Below are 19,593 nucleotides of genomic sequence, written 5' to 3' on the forward strand. Positions count from 1 at the left end.
AGCTTTTATCTTTGCTGTGACCGCTCCTCAGGGAATATTGCCACTTGTAACATTTTGCATTTGCCCATCCGCATCGTGTGAGAGTATCCTATAAAATGACTGATTGACAATACTAGTATGTAACATATTTTAATAGGTGAGTGTTTCAGTAACAATCACAGCCATACCGTCTTTTTCCTCCTGGTTCTGAGTCGTTTGACAGAGAACTTGTTTACTTAAGAAAGCAAAGGAAATTTGCAGAAAGTTAGTAGCACCTTAACCAATACCTTTCCAAGGTTAATATGAGCTGTCTGGGGGCAGGGTACGTTTCAAACGTGCTACCAGTATGTAATTGTTTGTTACATCGGTGGTAGCGGTAGTAGAAACCTTCATACACTATAAATCGTGTTAAACATACAGAAGAATATGTCAAACGTTTGGGAAAAAACCTAGGAGGTGCTTTGATTAATGAGGAAAGCATGGTTTGTGGCTGCTCTGATCCACCACTACGTGCTCCTCACAAGCCATTTCAGATGGGTAGAGCTCCAGGTGATCATTGGTGTTCAACGACCAAGTTACTGACCTTCAGAGATGATGCCCCCAAAATTTCTTGCGATGGGCAGAGCACTTGGAATGGCTAAACTTTACTTGGCTACTAGTCGAGCTCTGTCTTACCTAATGGTGCTAAGAACAAATAAATAGATAAAAAAATCCTTTTGGGGACCTTGAGGACCTACCATGGTGACCCCATGCCAGCTCATGAGCATCATCATAGCCTGGTACAGGCTGCAGCACAAGGGTGTTGGTGTGTGCTATGGGTGGGTGAAGGGAACTTTTTCTTTACCTTTTTTTTTAAGGGAGGAGAGGATGTAGTTACAATGAAAAATTACTAGTTAAAAAAAAATAGTAATAAATTAATCCTTAAAATTGCAGAGAATAAAATTCTCTAGAATTTCCTTTCTGGAATGACAGCATAGGAAAAAGTTTAACTTCTGTTTAGGCTGTTGCTTTACATCTGCCTTGATATATGATATGGCAATGTCCAGACGCTGATAAGAGATGGAAATAACATAGCAGGAAAGACATAGGCTATGTTGACACAAATATCAAGTATCCTCAATAAGCAGCCAAGAAACTTCATCTAGTTTTATGTGAAGCCAAATATGTACGGTATCTGTAATGAGCTTTCTCTCATTCTGAGGCAAAGCAAGAGCCATGGGGTCATTTTACCTCGTTCAATGTAACAGGGCATTAGGGGAACTGCCATGAAAATTGTCAGTTTATCTTGATTTGGGAACACATGGATTAATCCACTCTTTTTTTAACTATTCATTCCTGAAGCTAGGTAGTGGATACCCACCATTCAGTCTGAAAAAGAAAATAAGGTGATATTTGCTGTCAAAATAAGAACAATACACAGAAATACTAAAATGAAAGAAAACAGCCCACAAATTATCCGTTTGCATAGGGCAGATAGGTTCACAGTAATGACACAAATATATATAATTTTTTTTCCCAGAAAAACAAGATTTGTATTTTGAACAATAGTATTCAAGTTAGATCTTAGGAAAAGGCTTCTGCTGTCAGACCATGTATTGCAGGTCGGACGCTGTTCTGCCTTCCCAGAGCATCTTGGTGAGCATTGGCTTGGAGGTCCACAACTCGGCTCAGCCTTTAATTACGGCATTGTGATTAGCACCTCCTATGATGCATAAAATCTGCAAGGTTGGGTGTCTAATGGATTCCTGTTTCTGGCTTTCTTTACTTCTTGTGCTGTATCCTTTTCTTGTACCAAGTTTGCACTTCTTTTTATAGCAGCAGTGCTTAGGGCTGTTCGGAAAGGGCCACAAAGCTGTACAAGGGTGACTACCTGATCCATATCCCAGCGAGTGCTGCTCCCACAGACGGCAGCTCAGCAGTGAAACTGTGAAATGTTTGCCTGGACTGATCAGCAGTTGGGAGATCACGGGCTTCCTTAAGATCTGCTGCCTCCTGCCTCTGCAGACTTCTGCAGACCTGATACTCTTCGTGGAGTTGAGGGAGCAGCAAAGGGAGCCCAGTTTCCCTTTGCTGGCTCACGTGCCAGGGTTGGGCGCAAAGCTGGCATTGCTACCGCCTCCGCTCCTTTTGTGCCTCAGGAGAAGAGCTGTCTCAGCTGTATTGCTTGCTTTCCATTCAAAGTGTTAAAGCCTTCAAACTCCATGTACCAAGAGTCATCTTGGAGCATCGTTCCCACCTGGCTTTTGCCAAGTGCTCACTCAGAGGGTCTCACTTGACCTCTGCAGTTGTGGCTGCTTTGCGTGTGTATGCTCAACCCCAGTATGTCATTTTATAGCTATTGCAAGAGCATCTTGGAATTCAGTTCACTGTCCTGAAAAACTTTCTGCACCAGTTTTCAAAATAATGTAGATAAGCCAGGCCTCTTCATTGAAGCCTCTTAAATTCTTTGCAGCTGACTGGGTACTGAACATCTGCTGTGCAAATGTTGTGTTGCCTCTACATGTTGTCCTTGATTTTATTCTCCCTCGGTGCCCTTGGGTTGCTGACAACAGCCTTGAAAGTCATTTCAGGTAGGCACAGGCAGACAAAGCTGGTCCTCTGCCCTAATCTGAAGGGGGGGAGTTCAGGGGAACTTCATTAAAGACACCATTTCTCTCCCTTCCCCAATCATTCACTTACAGATGCCAGTTGTATATTTTCAGGGTCAAAAATGTGGTTTACTCATATTCAAGGAAAAAAAACCCATTTGTTGGATAAATTCCGTTTTCTCTTTACAAGCACCCAGTTTCACCACAGATTATGTTCTTTTGTACAGAGGGGGGAGCTTTGAAGTTTTGATGCTGTTTGCTGGGTTAGAAAAGGCTTGCTGCAGTGCCACACCAAGAGGGAAGCGGAAAATGCAGTTACTCGGCAACTTGTCTCTATACATCACTGAATCTTACCAAATTCCTGAAGCTTGTAAATACTCATATACTTCTGCCCAGCAATAGCTTTTTTGTGCTATTTCTCCCAGGCTTATCAATGTATACTTTTCCTTGCTGCTTTTTTTTCTTTCTTTTTTTTTTTAAGAATTTGGGCTTCAGTGTAGATTTGGCTATGTGTAAATGTGCTGGTCAGGATAGGGTGCAGGAGCTACACCATCTTTCTGTTGCACAAGAGAAAAATCACTTTTGAATGAGGTGCATGAGGTGACAGACGAATAAGAATTACATGCAAAATGTAAATGTAAAAATCACTATAGTATTAAGAAAAATTCTAGTCCTTTTAAAGCAGCTTTAATCGGGTATTTTAGACAGTCATAGAGCATGTTAGATATTAAGTTGATGTGCAGTTTAAAATACGCTTCACTCTTTATCCCAGAAAATAAGTTCTTGCATATGATGAAAATTTCAGCTTCTAAGTAGCCATTATATGATGCATGGTTTTATTTCACACCTTTGAATTATAATATTAACTGCTATTTTATATCTAAATACTACTTTACATCCAAAAGACTAAGCTGTGCATCTCTTGGTGAATATAGCTGTCTGTGAGTATTGAGGACATTTCTAACTGCGACATAGATGATGATGAAGGTTAAACCCTTCTTAAAGGTGTCACCTAGTTAATGGATTCAACACCATCTATAATACGGTTATAGTTGTGGGCTTCTGCCTCGTTACCTGCCGCTGTTGATCCTGTTGAGCAAAGGAGAGCTGTAATGTCACAAGTATCACGTTATCTGTTTTTCTCAGGTAACGAGCATCTGGAAGAGTTGTGGTCAGGAAGCTGTTTGCCTCCCACAAATGAGATAAACTGGGTTATTGTTAAAGCAAATTCAACCAGCCAGGTGCTGCGTTAAGGCTGTGCCCAAGTGTGACCCTCCTGCTTTTCAGTACCTTCCCTTTTTCTTTTAGCTATAAACAGATTTAGACTTCCTTGGTAAAGCAGTCTGGAGGAGTGAAGTATTTTAAATTAAACTGAACTTTTTTGTTCTTTAAGCTATTGCAAACCAGATCTTAACACATATGCTAATTTTAAGACATTCATTTTCACAAGCAGCAGATATTTAGTCTTACATGCACCAGATGGGTTTACTGCTGGCATCACTTGTGAGATTATGGTCAAAACAAGGACAAATCGGCTATAAAATTCCAAGACCTTACTGAATAATTCCGCTTTTTCCTTCCCAAGGTCCAGCTAGTTGTCATATTGCCTTATTTTTGTTGCTGTCAATATGGCTGGAAAAGCTTCTTCAAGCATCTGAGATGGGCTCACAATGAGAGGAAGAGTCTGGCAGTGAAGGATCTCTTCCACCACAGGTTTAGTTCTGTATCATGCAATGACACGTGACTGTACAGGCATTCTGCTCTGATACGCATATTCTGATTACAAACTAACTTAAAGCAATAAACATGTGCAACTGCCTATAGAAGACTCACTTATACTAATGTAAAGGTACCTTCAGTTATTGTCTTAAAGGTTTGGGGGAAGCAGAGTATCACTGGAAGCAAATACAGGGAGTAGATGTGTATAGTGGGAATGTTTTAAAAAAAATATTTCAATTTTTTTTTTTTAATAAGCTCTATATTTAACTACACCCCCCCACACCCCCTGAAAGTCAAGTGTAGAGCACTGCCAAACTATTGTGTAGGCTTTGTCCAAATCTACCTCTGTGCCCAATCTGGAAGCAGAGGATGGTGCACGTCACTTCTCTTCTGCATTGCTGTCCATGTCAGTATGCTGAAGTGTTGAGTTTCAGGTGAGCAACACTGGCGTCCATTTTTATTTGTAGCCCAGGACTAGTATTTTCAGCACACCATGATGCTAAGCTTTTAAAAGCTGTCTTTATTGAAGTTTTGGGCACTATTAATGAGAAAATGATGCAGGATGGTTCCCATGAAAGGCTGAGGGTCTGCAAACCTTGAAAGTATTTTCTGGGAGAAAACATTAAATTTCTCATCTTAACTCAGGGATACTCTGCCTGTGCCTCCACTTGCGAGGCTATCGGGGATGGGTATGATAGTGGTTGCGTGCAGGTTGCTACCTGCTGCAGAAGATGGTGGTGGTGGACAGGCATCTCACTGGGGTGTTCCCCGTTGAGCTCATTGACTGTCCCCAATACTGGCCCTGGCCTTCAGGCTGTCCCACACCAGCTTCTCCAGAGCAGTTAGTGATTATACCCTGACCCAGTGCGGGGCTGAGAAGAATAAGGACAGACACCACTAAATGCCTTTGTATAGCTCTGGTGCAAGCTTTTGATGGCACCTTTTTCCATTAACCATGAATATTTACATTGGGATGAAACAAAATCAAACTGCTGCTGGTTGTGACATCTTCACAATTGTGTATGACACCAGGGATTTCAGAAACAACACTTTCCTTAAGCATAAATCAAGGCAGATGGTAAAAGCAAGTGACCTACAAAATATAACAAGTTTGCTCACCAGAAATGTACACTACAAACAAATGTACTGTCACCTAAAAATACTGAGATGGCATTTCTGACAAAGTGATGATTGTATAAGGAAGTCAAAGTTTGGGTAAGGCCAAGAATGAATTTTGTGTCCTGTAAATACGCGCTGGTGATCAAACTGACTGTAAGGTGTTTCGGCCTAATGTTTCTTCCTCCCTGTAACTTTGATTGGGTTTGTCTAGTTCTGTTTTATCTGTAAATGAAGTTATTACAGCAGGCCTCTGTCAGACTGAAGACCTCATTGTCTTTCGGAAACAGCATGGGTTTGTACTGTTTGTATTCTTTTTCTCTGAAAATAGGACCCAACAACTTCCTTTCTAAATAATGTGCTACTCTTGTGATCTGCAAAGAGTGGGCTTTTTAATAGTCCTTTCACGTATGCATCCTTACATGTTCAGAAGGAAGTTAGTTTTGTAGCCTCCTCTTGCAGAACCACATCCATTGCTCCAGCCATCCCCATAACCCAGCTCCTCAATGCTGGCAGGGAGGGACTGTGCTTAACCCAGATCATTTTGGCATCCTGCTCAGAGCCCTGGCCAGTTACCCCAGCACCAACAGGGCAGGAGCTCCTCAGCCCACCCAGCCACTGAAGACATGGGGGGACAACAGCTCCTGCAGCTTCATTCTTCCCCCATTTTCAAGCACTGCCTTTGGAACCCCAGTGCCTCGTGCATGAGCAGTGAAGTCTGTAGTAAATCTTGCAAGCTCCTCGTAGGGTTGGGGTACGGTACAGAGGAGCTGATGCTGTCTCCCAGTACCCACCAAAGCAGGGTTCTGCTGTTAAAGCCCGCTACCTTGAGCAAAGTAAACTTGAGGCAAATCGTCTGTGAAGTGGAAAGATGCAAATTAAGGCAGGCTAAATCATGGGAGGATTAGGCTGCAGTGATTTAAGACAGCTTTATTTCAGTATGGAAACATTGACGCGGGACTTAACATATGTTAAGTTCTGCTTGTTGTCTTCATACTTAAGATGGGTGGTCCGACACACAGACAAATGCAGATATCGGTCTCCTTCTAGAAGTTTCTGTATACCAGAAAATTGTACCAATGGTGTTTTGGAAATGTTAAGTGCTATTCTTTGGGTTGGCTGATCAGCTGGGCAAGCAGAGGGGCTTTTGTAGCCTTCGTGTCATGTGGGGCACGAGAGCTTTGTGTGGTCTCCAGGTGTCAGGAGATGCGTGGTCTGGGATTTGTCTGGCAACGATGAATATACACAAGTGGTCTTTCACAAAATGCCATTAGATCACCTTGCCTGGCTTTCCACTACATTTGAAGTTAAATGCCACCCAGAAACATTTAGGTCAGTGCCTTGTGTTTTGCCAAAGGTTATCATCTGGCAAGACAGAGTTGTGACCTGAGAGGGGGAAGATCCACCACTTCTCTTGGCAGTTACTGTGGCTCTTAATCATCTTGGGAATTAACTTGGCCTCAGTTAAACTTACTTCTCACAGCTGAAGGACGGGCCTTTTACTGCCGCCTTGGAGCCCATGAGCACCTGATATCTCCTCTTCACTGGTGCTTACATGTTGTAACCCAGTGGCTTTGCAGTTTTGGTGGGCTCATCCAGCTGACATCCTTCATGGTGGTGTATTCCCTGCCATCTTCCAGCCACTGTGGTCTTTTCTCTGCAGTTGTTCCAGTTCTTCAACACACATCTTAGAAACCACTTACTGGAACCATAAGTTTTTATCAGTGCTATTTAGGAGTAAAATTTGCTTTATGCCCTCTCTCTATTTTTAGGATTTATGAGCAAGAATTGCTTTTTCAGAGGATGATGCTCTAAAGAGAGCTAAGCAGTTCGTTTTCACACATGCTGTTGTGTTTTATGAATATTTCAAATGGTCTGGCTTTCCTTGCAAGAATGACTTGTTTCTGTAATCCTTTGGGTATACATTTTATTGGATAAATTCTGTGCTCTATAAGAAAAAAAAAAAAACTTAAGTTCAGAATTTCTTTAAATGACTTTGCACATTAAGATAACTAGACATTAAGGAGAAGTAATTTTATAAAATATTTACTCTAAATGAGAGAAGCAGTTCCTGACTTAATGTTTCCCATAACTTGATGTGTTTTAGAAACGAAAACTACGGTGTTGGTAGCTTTAAAACAGAATGGCACTACAAAGGCAACAGGTACAATGACCCCAGAGCTAAGCAGGGTCTTATGCAACTTGCAGGGGTGCTGTTTGCCTCTTCAGCAGCAGCAAGTTTTTTTGTAACTTTGTGTTGCCCAAAAGAAAAATTACAAGAAGTGATTGTATGCAAATGGATTTCTAACGTTTCTGGAAAAACATCGGTTAAGAATGGGTTCATAGACTTGAGGGATGAAGCTGTAGAGTACACAGTGCTTCGTTAAAGTGGCCTAAAAATAAAATACTATTCACATAAAACGTGATTTGCTTGATGGAGAAGGGATTAATTGTGTATTGGTATCAAACAAGAACTTGATCAAAAGAAGGTTTTGGTAGTGATTATCTGTTTAGCTTTGGATACCTTCTTTGAAACAAATTTTTGTATAGGAATGTTTGAAGTGAGTGCAAGAACTGAATGTCCCATTTTTGTCATGTTTCAGTTATTGTAGAGTGCTATAAAAAGAGATGCGGGGTCTGAAGACAGACCTTACGGAGCCGCTTCATCCCTACGGGCCTTTGTGCATTCCCTAACATGAAGAGCAATGACTTCCCATTAATTTTCCAGATGTGTTGCTGTTCACAATCTTTACCAATAAAGATGCTAAGTTTGAGGACTCAGGCAGAAAACTGCTACCTTCTCCATTTCTTAAATCCAAAAGTGGGGATTTGGGTACTGTCATGCCAACATCGCGCTCTGGCAAGGCGCAACTCCAACCACTGATGGTTTTGTTTAAAGTAGTGGGAGAAGTCATCCAGAAAATGGCTGGCAGCTGGCAAAATTCCTGCTGCTGATTTCAGATTTACCCAGGTTCTATTTAGCGCTGGTCACACCACAGATTGAAATTGCTGGGAAAGACTTGCCATATCCACAAAGCCACTGTGTCGCACTGGTTTTCCTCTACCAGTATTGCCGATGTGCCCTTTGCCTCCTGCTTCAGGCTGGTACCTTCCACGCTCATACCCAGCCTTCACTCTTCTGCCACTCTCGTTTCTCTTTTTTCAGATGGTGGCAAATGGATGGGGCGTTTCATACTAATCCTTCTCCAAACCTTTAAAATAAAAGGGGATCTGAAGGGAGACATCAGTGCACGTTCTGCCTCGTGGTCAGCCTCGTCCTCCTCCCTGAAGCCTTTTGCCATCAGCTGAGAAGCCTTTCAGGGCTGTTGCTGGCTCCATCAGTGTGTTTCGGTGTGTAGCACAAATGTGGAGCCCAGTATGGGGCTTCTGGAAGCAACCCTCATGCAAAAATGAGTGTCCCACTGACATTCATTTGTAGCCTCGTTTCTTGATAATAACAAAGGAGTGTACTATTTCAGGGAAGCGATAGGCAAATCATTTCCATCTCTACTCATCTCTAGTTATCGCTAAATCAACTTTAACCTTCTTAAACTTGCTTTTAAAAACCTTCCTCTTCAGCTTACCTCCTGTAGTTGTTCCTCAGTTGCTTTCCTGGATGTCCTTTTAATCTTTCACTTCCAGTGTTCTGAATGCCTTTTGTCCATATTTTCCCTTCATGACCAAGTATCCTCTTAAGCCTCAGTCAGCTGAATCACTGAACCCTCTTCAGGTTCTTTCCAAAGTATTTTATCTTTTTCAAGTGCTCCGAAAAGTCAGTCATCATTATTTTATTTTAGGTACAGATACATATTGGATCTCCATCCTTATATATATTTTAAGTCTCTTGCCTTTGGGCTTCTCACAGCATCCTGTTTCTTTTTGTGGAAGAATCAGAGTACAGTCAGCCCCTGGGCAGACAAGTTTGTTGCCTGAACATAGCTGGAGCAGAGTTGTAGCCTACCACGTAAGTAGGTAGGCACCATTTAACTTGCCACAATCCGGAAACCCTGTAGTTAGGCCCAGGTTTCACAGACTGAAGCAGCTGCCCAACAGAAATAAGCCATCTGATTGCTGGTCTTCTGATGCAGAGCTGAAACGTGAATACAGTGTGGGGCCCATGAGCAATGCCTGCCTCCCACAGCGGGAGGTCCCTATTCCAGAGCCTGTGCTCTGCATGCTCCAGTCAAGATCAGCTATGGGTTCCCAAACTCACTGATGTCTGTCTGTCCTGTCCTTTGATGAGCCTGAATTACACTGGATACTGGATAAAATTTCATAAATTAGAGTATTTAATTCACTGAGACTGTGCCACTCTTTATTATTGGTTTTACCACTTCTGAAGTTCTTTAACTGCACGCAGTGATTTAAGTTTTATTTTAGCTGGCATACATACTCCCCCATGGCCCTGCAGTCAGACTGGGTGCTGCGCAGGAGCTCGTGCTGAAATCCAGATATCCAAGGAGCAGGGCATTTTATTTTCCAAATAGCAACAGGCAGTAAAGGAGATGCTTTTAGCATTACAGGGTTTTTTTAAGGAAACAACTTACCTATATGAACGTGGTGAGCAAACCATCCTGACCTTTCTTAACGTTCCACGGAAGAAAAACAACTCTTTGTGGAAGTGTTTTGACAGAGTCCAAGATTTTCTGTGATGATGTTTGTAGTTAATTATATCAAGACCATGTTTCTTTTAGTAAAAACACCATTTTTGCATGAACTACAATTACATTGAGTTTGATGCTAAAGGACTGACTTGCATTTTTAAGCAACAAAAACCAGAATTGCCTTATTCATCAGAGCAGTGAGGGAAGACTTTCTCACCTCTTGTTTTGGTTGTAGTAGATGTAGTGTAGATGTAACGTAACCCAAATTTTATGTAGCTGTGAATGATTTGTCTTCAGCTTGGATGCTGCTCAGTTAGGTAGTTTCCAATAGCAGGGTCAAAATAAAGGTGAGTCTTTAACTTCTGTAGCCAGGTGATGCCTGTCTTTCTACTTTTCTGTGCGTGCTACCAAGGCTTTTGAGAGTGATGGATGCCACAGAGAAGGTGATGAAAGTACGATGAAGGAAATATGAGGGGAAGTGGGAACTTGTGTGGGTGTTTGTCCTTGTTCATCCACCCTTCTTTGAAAAAGGGTGTGCTGTTTCTCTGGCAATACGCATCAGAGGAAGGGAACACTGGCTGTCCTATCTTCTCTACAGAGAACTGGAGGGGCACAGGAGTGTCATGGTCATTGCTTTTCAACTGGGGTAGGTCATCCAATATAATAAGGAGGCAGGAAAGGGACAAAGTGGGGTTTTTTTAGTCAAAATAATCTTGTGAGCCTTAGAAAGTGCACATTTAATTTTTCCTTGTTTTTACACATTAGTGTTTGGTAGCAGTGCTCCTTAGTCCAGCTGAAGGACATTCTTTGGGGAGCGGGGAAATAGCCATCTTGTGCTCCACCTTTGTTTGATGTTGGGAAAAGTGGGAGATGCCTATTTTAAGTGCTTGACCTTCCATTTATATAAGCAATGTTTTGCTAAATTCAAATGTTGTTCTCAGTGTCAGGGACCTTTTAATTACAACTGGTTGCGTAATGACTTGCATGCATTGGATAGGCAGGCAGTGACGGCAGTCCTCATACTGCCTTCTGAAATGCTGCTCAACAGGTGGTTTGTGAAGCTGCTTAACAGACACAGCGGGTGACCAACCAACTTAGATCCTTTAATAAAAAAAATTAGAACTTTAATTCTAGAAGCCTGTAGCAACAAAATCCATTTGTCCTTTTAAAGGAATGCATTCATTCATAGAGATGTTTCTTGCTACACTTGTTTTTTCCTTAAGAAGGCAAGTTTAAAGTGGGTTTAAAAAAAATACTATTCCTTGTGAAAATATGTAAAACTATTATAATTAAACCGGGATCTTAACTATTGCATTGTTGTGGATCTGTTATGTTAAAACTCATCACTATGTCACTCTGGCTGTCCACATGTATAGGAAGCAGTGCCTGTCCAATACTGATGAAAGAAGATGATGTTCTGGTCTTCACAAGCTGGGGATATTTTCAGCAGAATGAGTGCCGAGTTTTTGTTCCGTATTTAAAAGGCCATGCTGATGTCAGTGGTTTGTGCATAAATACCAAGAAGAAGCTTGCTTTGAGTCATCACTCTGACATTGGGAAACCTTATCGTGCATGGAGTACTACTAGGATGGGGGATGCAGGGAAAATCTGCCATCGTCCTTTAGGATTTCGGTGCTAGCAGCAGAAAGGCTGATTCTTTCTGTTACCTCACAGTCATACCAGTGGGATTCCTTAAGAAAAAGGCTTTGTAATTTTTCTCAGTCCTTTATCAGCCTGCTATGTTTAAATATGATCACTTTGATGCAGCTTTAAAAAAAGAAAAGTTGTGGGTTTTTTTAAATAGAAATCTTAACTCAGACTTGTGTTTCATAGTGTTTGTGTTAAGGAACTGAAAGGCAACACCTGCGCGTTTTGCAGAAATGAGAACGTGCTTTAGTGTAATTTCTCTGTGCCATTGTAAAATTTTAATATATTGAGGTTATCTAAATTTATCTAGAAAACTACTTGTGTTTAGCTTCGCTTAAAGTAACTTTCTTTTTTTCCCTATGCATCTGCATTATTTTGAATGGATAACAAGCAACATCCTGGTCCTTATGCAGCTGAAGTACCTGAGTATATGGGTTATTTGAAAGCAAAAGCCCTGAGAAAGAGGGCTACAGAAAGATGTGGGCTACTTGCCCGTTTGAACGTATGCTTCTCTTCTTGGACCAGGGTCTGGGTTTCTAATAAACTGCTGAAAACACTACAGCCTTTGAGCAATCCATGAGATTTTTTGAGAGCTGCTGAATGCTTTCCTATTACAGTTTGCTATTTAGCTGCTGGTATTGCTGCTTTTACTTTTTTTTTTTTTTTTTTCCCTCCTCATGATGGAGGAGATTGCGTTGCATGTTTTGCAGCTTATTTTACAGCTGGGAGTACCTTGACTGGTGACAGAAATGAGTTTACTAGACTCTTAATAATAACCATTTATTTGCTGTTTAAAATGTCCAGAATATGTCTTTTTAATAAAATTATAGCATATACTGTGGGACAGGTAATTCCTAAGAATTTTGTTTCATCTTCTCTTTTGATCTTTTAACATACCATGGCTTAATTTCTAAATAAATGAATACATTAGATCTTGAGCTGTTTGTTAAAGCTCCCGTTCTCATGGAGTCACCAGCTGCTGATCCCAGAGACTGCTGCGTTGCCTCTGCTCTGCTGTGCAGTTTTCCTCAGTGGTGCCCAGACCCGCCTTCAGCAACATATGTGCTGCTGCTTTTTCTTCTTCTAACGATAACGATTCCCTTCCCTCACCTCGCAAGCTGGTAGGACACAGCAGGCACGGGAGAGCAGGGGCTGGCCGCAAGTTCTCCGTGTGGTTTTGGCAGAGGACCAGCCTTCCTTCTCAGCAGCAGATAGGTGACTTTGATCTCACAGCTCCTCTCGATGTCTTTAGGAAGCTGACAGCATTTCCTTGTAGCCATAACTGCTTTTATCACACAACTCTCTTTTTCAAATGGCCTGGCTGTTTACCAGCTGGCACCATCTCTACTTGCAAGTGAACCTTCACTTCAGTTCTCATCACATCATCTTGCCCACTCTGCCCCAGGATCCCCTCCGTCTATGTGAATGGCACCACTGTGCTTTGACAGGAGTTATAATGGGAAAACAATTCTTCCTTGATGCATCCGAGCGAGGAGGAGATGTGATGTCTGCTGTCCTCCTGAAAGTTCACTGTTTAACTCTTGGCTCTCCTGCTCTGTCGCTGGTTCCTCTGCTGGCTTTTATTCTTGCCAATGTAGAGGTCATCACTTTGCGGGCTCCAGAGAGAACCCCGTAAGAACTTCCAGGCAGTTGTGTAACCCCACCTTTGCAGTGTATCCCTCAAACTCACCCATGCGTATTTAGCTGGGTAGATTACCCCCTGCCCCCGCTTATGGGGAGTTTTTCTTTATAATCTCAGGATGAGACTTGCAGGCTCCTGCTCCATCTCTTCCATGTTTAATTTCCTTTTCTAAAGTATCACTTTCCCTTGAATAAAGTTCATGGTGAGATTAGAGAGAAGCATGAGAGAAATCTGTGTGGGTTTGTCTCTTCAGAAGTCTATCAGATCTTCTTCAACCTGCCTTTTTGTCTCGGATATCTGGTAAGGTGAGGCGTTTCTTATACCAACAGCGAGACAGGTGGATCAAAGAGGTTCAATTGCGGGATAATGCTTGAAATAAGGAGGCAGGTGAAATTATGTTTCCAGGAATGCCTTTTAAGAAGGAATGTGTGGTTTTTGTTTTGTTTTCTGGCTTTTACTGTTATTTATTTAGATGTTTTTTCCTGTGGAAACTCAGGTGGGTTTTGGTTGTCTACCCCTCACCATGCAAGGAAACCACACAAGGAAAGGCTTACCACAATTGTATGAAGTCTAAACTAAGAAATAGTCCAGGCTGACTCTTGATTCCATTGTCTTTAATTTCAGTAAAAGCACTGGCATCATCCAAGACGCTCATTTATTAAAGAAGTTGTTGATTAAAACAACAAGAAGACAGAGTAGGATAATGATTGAAAAGGAGGTGGTGAAACTTGAGTGTCTCCCTTTGGAGCTTCTCTATCCTGCACAGACTTATTGTATGTTGTGTGTTTGGCAGTGCCCTGTTTTATTTCTGAAGTGTTTGGCCTTCCTGCTATGGCAGGACATAATGCTGAAGGGGCTCAGGAGATCAGGGTGGTGCTGCACCCCCCAGTCAAGATTGTTGAAGTCTTTTGCAGTACTTCAGATGGGACCATCAGAAATGCAGCTGGCTTTAAGATCCAGATACTTAACCATGGAAGTCTATATTTTTCCAAACTCCGATGTACCCTTCTGAGGCTGTAAGCAGGAAGACACTACAAAATGTTGTTTTCTGTCTATTGTTGATGTAATTTGGTGGGTTTTTTTTTTCTTCAAGTAAAGAGACATTTTTAAATGTCTTAAATCTAAGGTGAAGAAAGTAGGATAAGTGGTCTGCTCTTCAAGTTTTGGTTTTCTTATCGTCATGAATAAAATTTGTATGTAGATCTCTCATTGGGTTCTAATAAATGCTAATGAGATCTTTTTAGGGAAGGTATTATGATCAAAAAAGTGGGTTACAGAAATCCAGAATCACTGCGCCCTTATTATGTCTTCAGGTCTCAGTAGTAATCAGCAAAAAGTTTCTTTGCAATGAATGAGTGAGTGACATTTAAAGCTCCATCTGTTGCCTACGGTGCGGTGCCTCACGATGTGTTTCAATGGGTGATGGGATGATTAATTTTGGTTCCCATTCATGCCGCATGAAATATTCTCATAGCGGGGAACGACTCCAGCCCTTGCTGAACTGCAGCATGTGTGGTGCTTGTAGGAAACCTCAGCTGCTGTTTACTCCTAGCTTGTGCGTTGAGAAAGGATCCAGGCTGCGTTTGCATTCACCCACGCAGCTCCATAGCAAGCTATGCAAAAATATCAGTGACTGCGATGTACTGACCTGCCTGCTTTTCAGGGATGGCTCCATCACCAGTGCCACTGCAGCTTGCTTTTGTTTACAGACCTGTTTTGAACAGAGGACTGGCCTGTCCCCGTAGGTGAGGACCACCTTCTGATCTCAGGATGAAATAGTGGTCTGACTTTTCCATCTCGTTGTCCTTCAGACTAGCTGCACTGTGATGCTTAAGTTCGTCGTGTAATTCTAGCCCAAAACAAACCCCCCTGGGATCCTGGTCCTTGCCTTTGGGAGAGTAGAGGTAAGAATTAAGTAAAGTGGAGATAGTGAAGTGCTTCTCCCTGCTGCCCTGCAGCACCCCACCTTCCCAGCTCTGCATGTAGTCCTTTAGTTTGTCTTGGCGTGGTACAAATTCATGGAGGAGCATGGCAGGACCATGCCTCCATCCTGCCCCTGCATGATGCTCGTGATGTGCTGCAGAGGATGTTGGTGTCCTGGGTGCTGCTGCACTGAGACCTCCTGCTCCCACCACCTGCGCAGGGTCCTGGGCAAGTTTTGGGGCTCCTCTGGTACAGCCTGGTGAAATCTTTTCTAGAGAATAAGCTGACTGTAGATGGTAATATGTGGAATTTTCCCCCCCCACCTGTTAGTTTCTGCTTATATTTGGGGCATCTAGCATGCTGTAGATTAAAACCAACCAAATCTTAGGCGCTGCGAGGGTGCTGCGCCGTGTCTTCGTCTGCTTCGTTCCGCTTTACACACAAAATACGCTTCTTTTATCCTGGCACTGCAGTCAGATACTGCAGTAGCTTGTTTCTATTAATAGCTCTGATCTCACCGTCTCTTAGTGTTTCGGTGAGTTTTGACATTTTTGGAAGTGGAAGCCCCGCTGGAAAAGAGTGCCTTGGCTGCCCAGGCACTGCGCCGGCTGGCAGAGGGGATGCCGGCACCCCTGCCCGCTGCTGCCAGCGCTGCTGCCGGCACCGAGCGGGCAGAGCAGGCAGTTCCCGGCGCGGGGGACACACAATTCATAATAATCTAGCGATACTCAAATAACACAAGTCTTTCTTCCAGAATAAACCACACCAAGCACTCCCTCAGCTGTGCTTGAAGCGAGCAGTTGCTCCTTGCCTCCTTTCCAGGCTGATTTCAAGCAAAATGAAGGCAGTGGGTTTTAGAAACACCGTTTTGCAGCTTTGAAGCCTGCCTGTGCCGTGCTCCTGACATTCCAAAGTTGTTTCTGCCAGCAGCGACCTGGTATTTGAAGGCTTTGCAAAATATAGGAAGTTTTTTCAAAATCAAAAGCTGTTGCCAGACAGCAAGGGCAGCCCTCAGGAAATAAAATCAGTGGAATAAACACACAATTTTTTGCCTCTGCCCAGGGATGAAAGCAGCTGAAAATAATGCTTAGAGGGGGAGGTCTGTGCACACGCTTGCTCAGCGTCCTGCAACTCGCACTGTGCTGGGATGGCACTGGTTCGGCGGGGTGGGATGGGGTTGTCTTTGACGGCAGCAGCTGAGAGCTTGGGGATGCTGAGCACAGGCTCTTGGTTTTGTATTTATTTTTTCGTGTGTGCTGAAAGGCTGACGTGCCGCTATTGGCAGAATCTGTCTGGAGGGCAACGCTTGCATGCCAGTAATTAGAAAGCGAACTCATTAGTTAGAAATAAAGCCCAAGTCCAGAGAGGATGGGAGATGGGGCGGGGGGGGGGGGGGCGGGGGAGAAGCTGAGTCAATGGTTTCTGGAAAGCCCTGGCCGGGGAGGTTCAGCTGCAGCCATCCAGAGGAACATCCCCTCCCTGGTGTGCAGCAATTTGGAAAGGCACCAGGGACTATAGAGTTACTGTAGGAGCTGAAATGCTCTTTTATCGGGGTTTTGTGCACTCTGTCTCCTAAGCTCGCTCTGTCACAGACACGTGGTGGTATGTCCGTACTTTATATGCTATTGGGGCTGGCAGGGGGATGCTGCTTTTCTTCTTCCAGCCTTGAGCAGACACTCATCCCCGGGGTTTTGCAGCAGATTTGGGGAGGTTGATGCGATTTCTCCCTTTGAGGTGAAGGGAATTGCCCAGTAAAGGGGAGCAGGGCAGCTGGGAAGGAGCCGTGTAAATTCAGCGGGAATTGTTCCATGCTGGAGGGAGGGAGGTCTTGGGGAAAACGTTTCATGCACTCTCCATTTGAAGGTGGTGATGTCTTTAAAATGTGAGAGGGGCAGTTTTCTGTGCTGCTTAAATTTAAAGGGGGGGGCAAAAAAAAAAAAAAGAAAAAAAAAGAGTATTTCTGGCAACAGCTTTTGATTTTTTTAATAAAAACTAGTTTGGGAAATATTTTTAAAGTTCAGCTTAAGTAAAGGTTATGCTGAAACGAGATTTGAATTTAAATCTTTGTGTCAAATATCCCGTGTCCATCTGGTACTGAAATTTTGTTTTAACGTCCATTTTAGTGTGTTTTCAGGACTCAGTCCTTCTATATTTTAGTCCTTTAGGGACCTGCATGAAAATGCTGTATAACAGAAGGGAAAAAAAATACAGTTCTTATTGTTAGTTTTATTTAAATAATGTAATATTTAAGCAGTGTGACCTTCCCCTAATCCTTTCCAAAATGCTCAGTACTTGTAGAGAAGTTATTTTCCATTTTGGAGCATGGAAGAAATTCAGCATATGACTTCTCTGATAATGTGTTTATCTGCAGCCTTTATGTCAAGTGATTTTAATGTCAAACATTTTGTGTAGGAAATGCACCCTTGCTTTCAGGTTTGAGCTTATCAGTTTATTTACAGTAAATGTGTTTAACAACTTAAATGTATTTAAGATGACTTCCACTCAGTGGTGTTATGGCCAAGCTGTGAGATGTCAAGTTTACAATCTCAACCACGAGGCCACTCTGTACCGGCAATCGATGGGGACTAGAATGCTTTAGGTCTTAATTAACGTACAACACACAGGCAGTCTTTGATGCACAGCCATGTTTTATTTATTTTGGGAGTGAAAAACCAGCAGAGTGTTTCTAATTTGGTATAAAAATAATGGCAACTTGATTGTGAAAAATAGTCCCTACATGCCTAGGTTAAAAAAAAAAAAATTTAAAAAATAAAATTCCTCCTGTTTTCTCCTTCTGTTCCTACAGGGAAGGAAAAGGCAGGGAGAACATGAGATAGTTTATTATTCATAATCGCGATCTTGTCTTCTAATTCATGGGTTTGGCATTTCTCATTAAAACTCTGAATAAGTCTTTGTGCTTTTGCTAACGTCATGAATCTGATTGTATTAATATGTTCTCAAGGCAGAACCTATAAAAGCAATTTTCTAGTCTACCATAAAATATTCATAAGAATACAGGCTTTTTTGTTTTGTTGATGTGTTCATTAAGCAGAGAAGGTTTTATTGTTTTCAGGAGGGCTCTGTAGGTCAGAAGCACTCGCCGCTTCTGTGGGGAACTCATGGCATTTCAAATAGGGGGTTTTTTTGAGACTGAAATAGTAAGACTCGGGGATGACGCAGCCTCTGCCGAGACTCTGAATGGGAATTGTGGTTGCGATCACTGCAGCTGGCGCCCTGTGCCCGCACGTCCGGTGTTTCGGGGGGGATGAGTCCCTTTGGAGGGGAAATGGGAGGTTTGTCAAGTTTCCTCGGGACCGTTAGCCAGCACGGTGCAAGTTAAGGCTCTTATTTGGGAGTAAAGCAGGAGTCATTTATCAGAAGACACGATCACAAGTAGTTGGTGATCACAAGTAGTAGTGTATTCCTTCTGGCTGAAATTGGATTTATTTTAACACGTTGAAAACTTTTATTTTCTGTTTTTAGGAAACACAGTGGTTGGATCATAAAGGTGCGTATAGGAAAACGCATGTGGATTGTAAGGAAAATTGCATTTAGCCTAAATAACGTTGACAAATTCAGTGAGCTGTATTGCAGATAAACAGATTTACGTGGAGAGCGGGTAAGCAGGAGTGAGTGACTGCTACTTCTGTATTAGTAACGCTGACCTTTAGTCCACATGTATAAAAGATGGGAGATGTTATTGCCAGGTGCTCAGAAATCTTCGGCTGGACATAAAAATAGTCAATGCATTTAAAAGGCTTGTGATTCACGGAAGCCGCTGTGCTGTTTGGTTTACTGACTCACTGGGTTTGATCCTCTAGGATTAACTGTTTCGAGCTCTCCTGGAGCCTTGGGGGCTATAAAGTTGCGTTAAATCATACTCAAGATTATCTTTGGGGAGTTTTGGAGCTCTGGGGTATTTGCCTATAAATTTGGGAGGGAGGAGGTAAGAGGAGAGCTCCAGCAACGCTGTGCTCCTGTCCATATCCAGTGCTTGCCTGGGCATCATTTCCACGTGGATCCCGTGCAGTGCTGATGGTCAGGTGTGTCTACATCCTTATGTTGGAGTGATCGCTATAGGTTTGATTTGGTGGAGTAAGACCGAGCCGAGTTGTACAATTCTGTTTCGGCTTCTTTTAAAGGTGGATCTAATTTGTGCTGGAAAGCTGCTGCCCCTGGTGAAATGGTGTGGCAGCCCATGGAGTTCCTCTGTTTGCCACCCTATAAAATTGCTACTATTCCAGGAATAAATACTGTGCATCTTTTGTAACATACAGTAATTACATTAGTAATGCTTAGGATATAATGTCCATATGCAGATGGTTAAAATGGGTTTTTGATAGCCATGGTGCATCATATCGTTGAAGGTGGGATG

General features: G+C 42.6%; 1 protein-coding gene across 9 annotated transcripts in view; it reads left to right on the forward strand.

Annotated features, from left to right (window-relative positions):
* HDAC4 (histone deacetylase 4) overlaps positions 1 to 19,593 on the forward strand; it is a 265,136-nt gene that overhangs the window by 117,205 nt on the left and 128,338 nt on the right. The window contains exon 1 of one of the 9 annotated variants that reach the window (XM_052791436.1): positions 16,697 to 16,820. The exons of the other annotated variants lie outside the window; for them this stretch is intronic. The gene's annotated coding sequence lies outside the window, so the exon portion shown is untranslated. Of the gene's footprint in view, positions 1 to 16,696; positions 16,821 to 19,593 lie in introns of those variants that run through there. 9 annotated transcript variants of the gene reach the window in all.

This window comes from Harpia harpyja, chromosome 7 (genome assembly GCF_026419915.1).
Source record: "Harpia harpyja isolate bHarHar1 chromosome 7, bHarHar1 primary haplotype, whole genome shotgun sequence".
NCBI classification, from domain to species: domain Eukaryota; kingdom Metazoa; phylum Chordata; class Aves; order Accipitriformes; family Accipitridae; genus Harpia; species Harpia harpyja.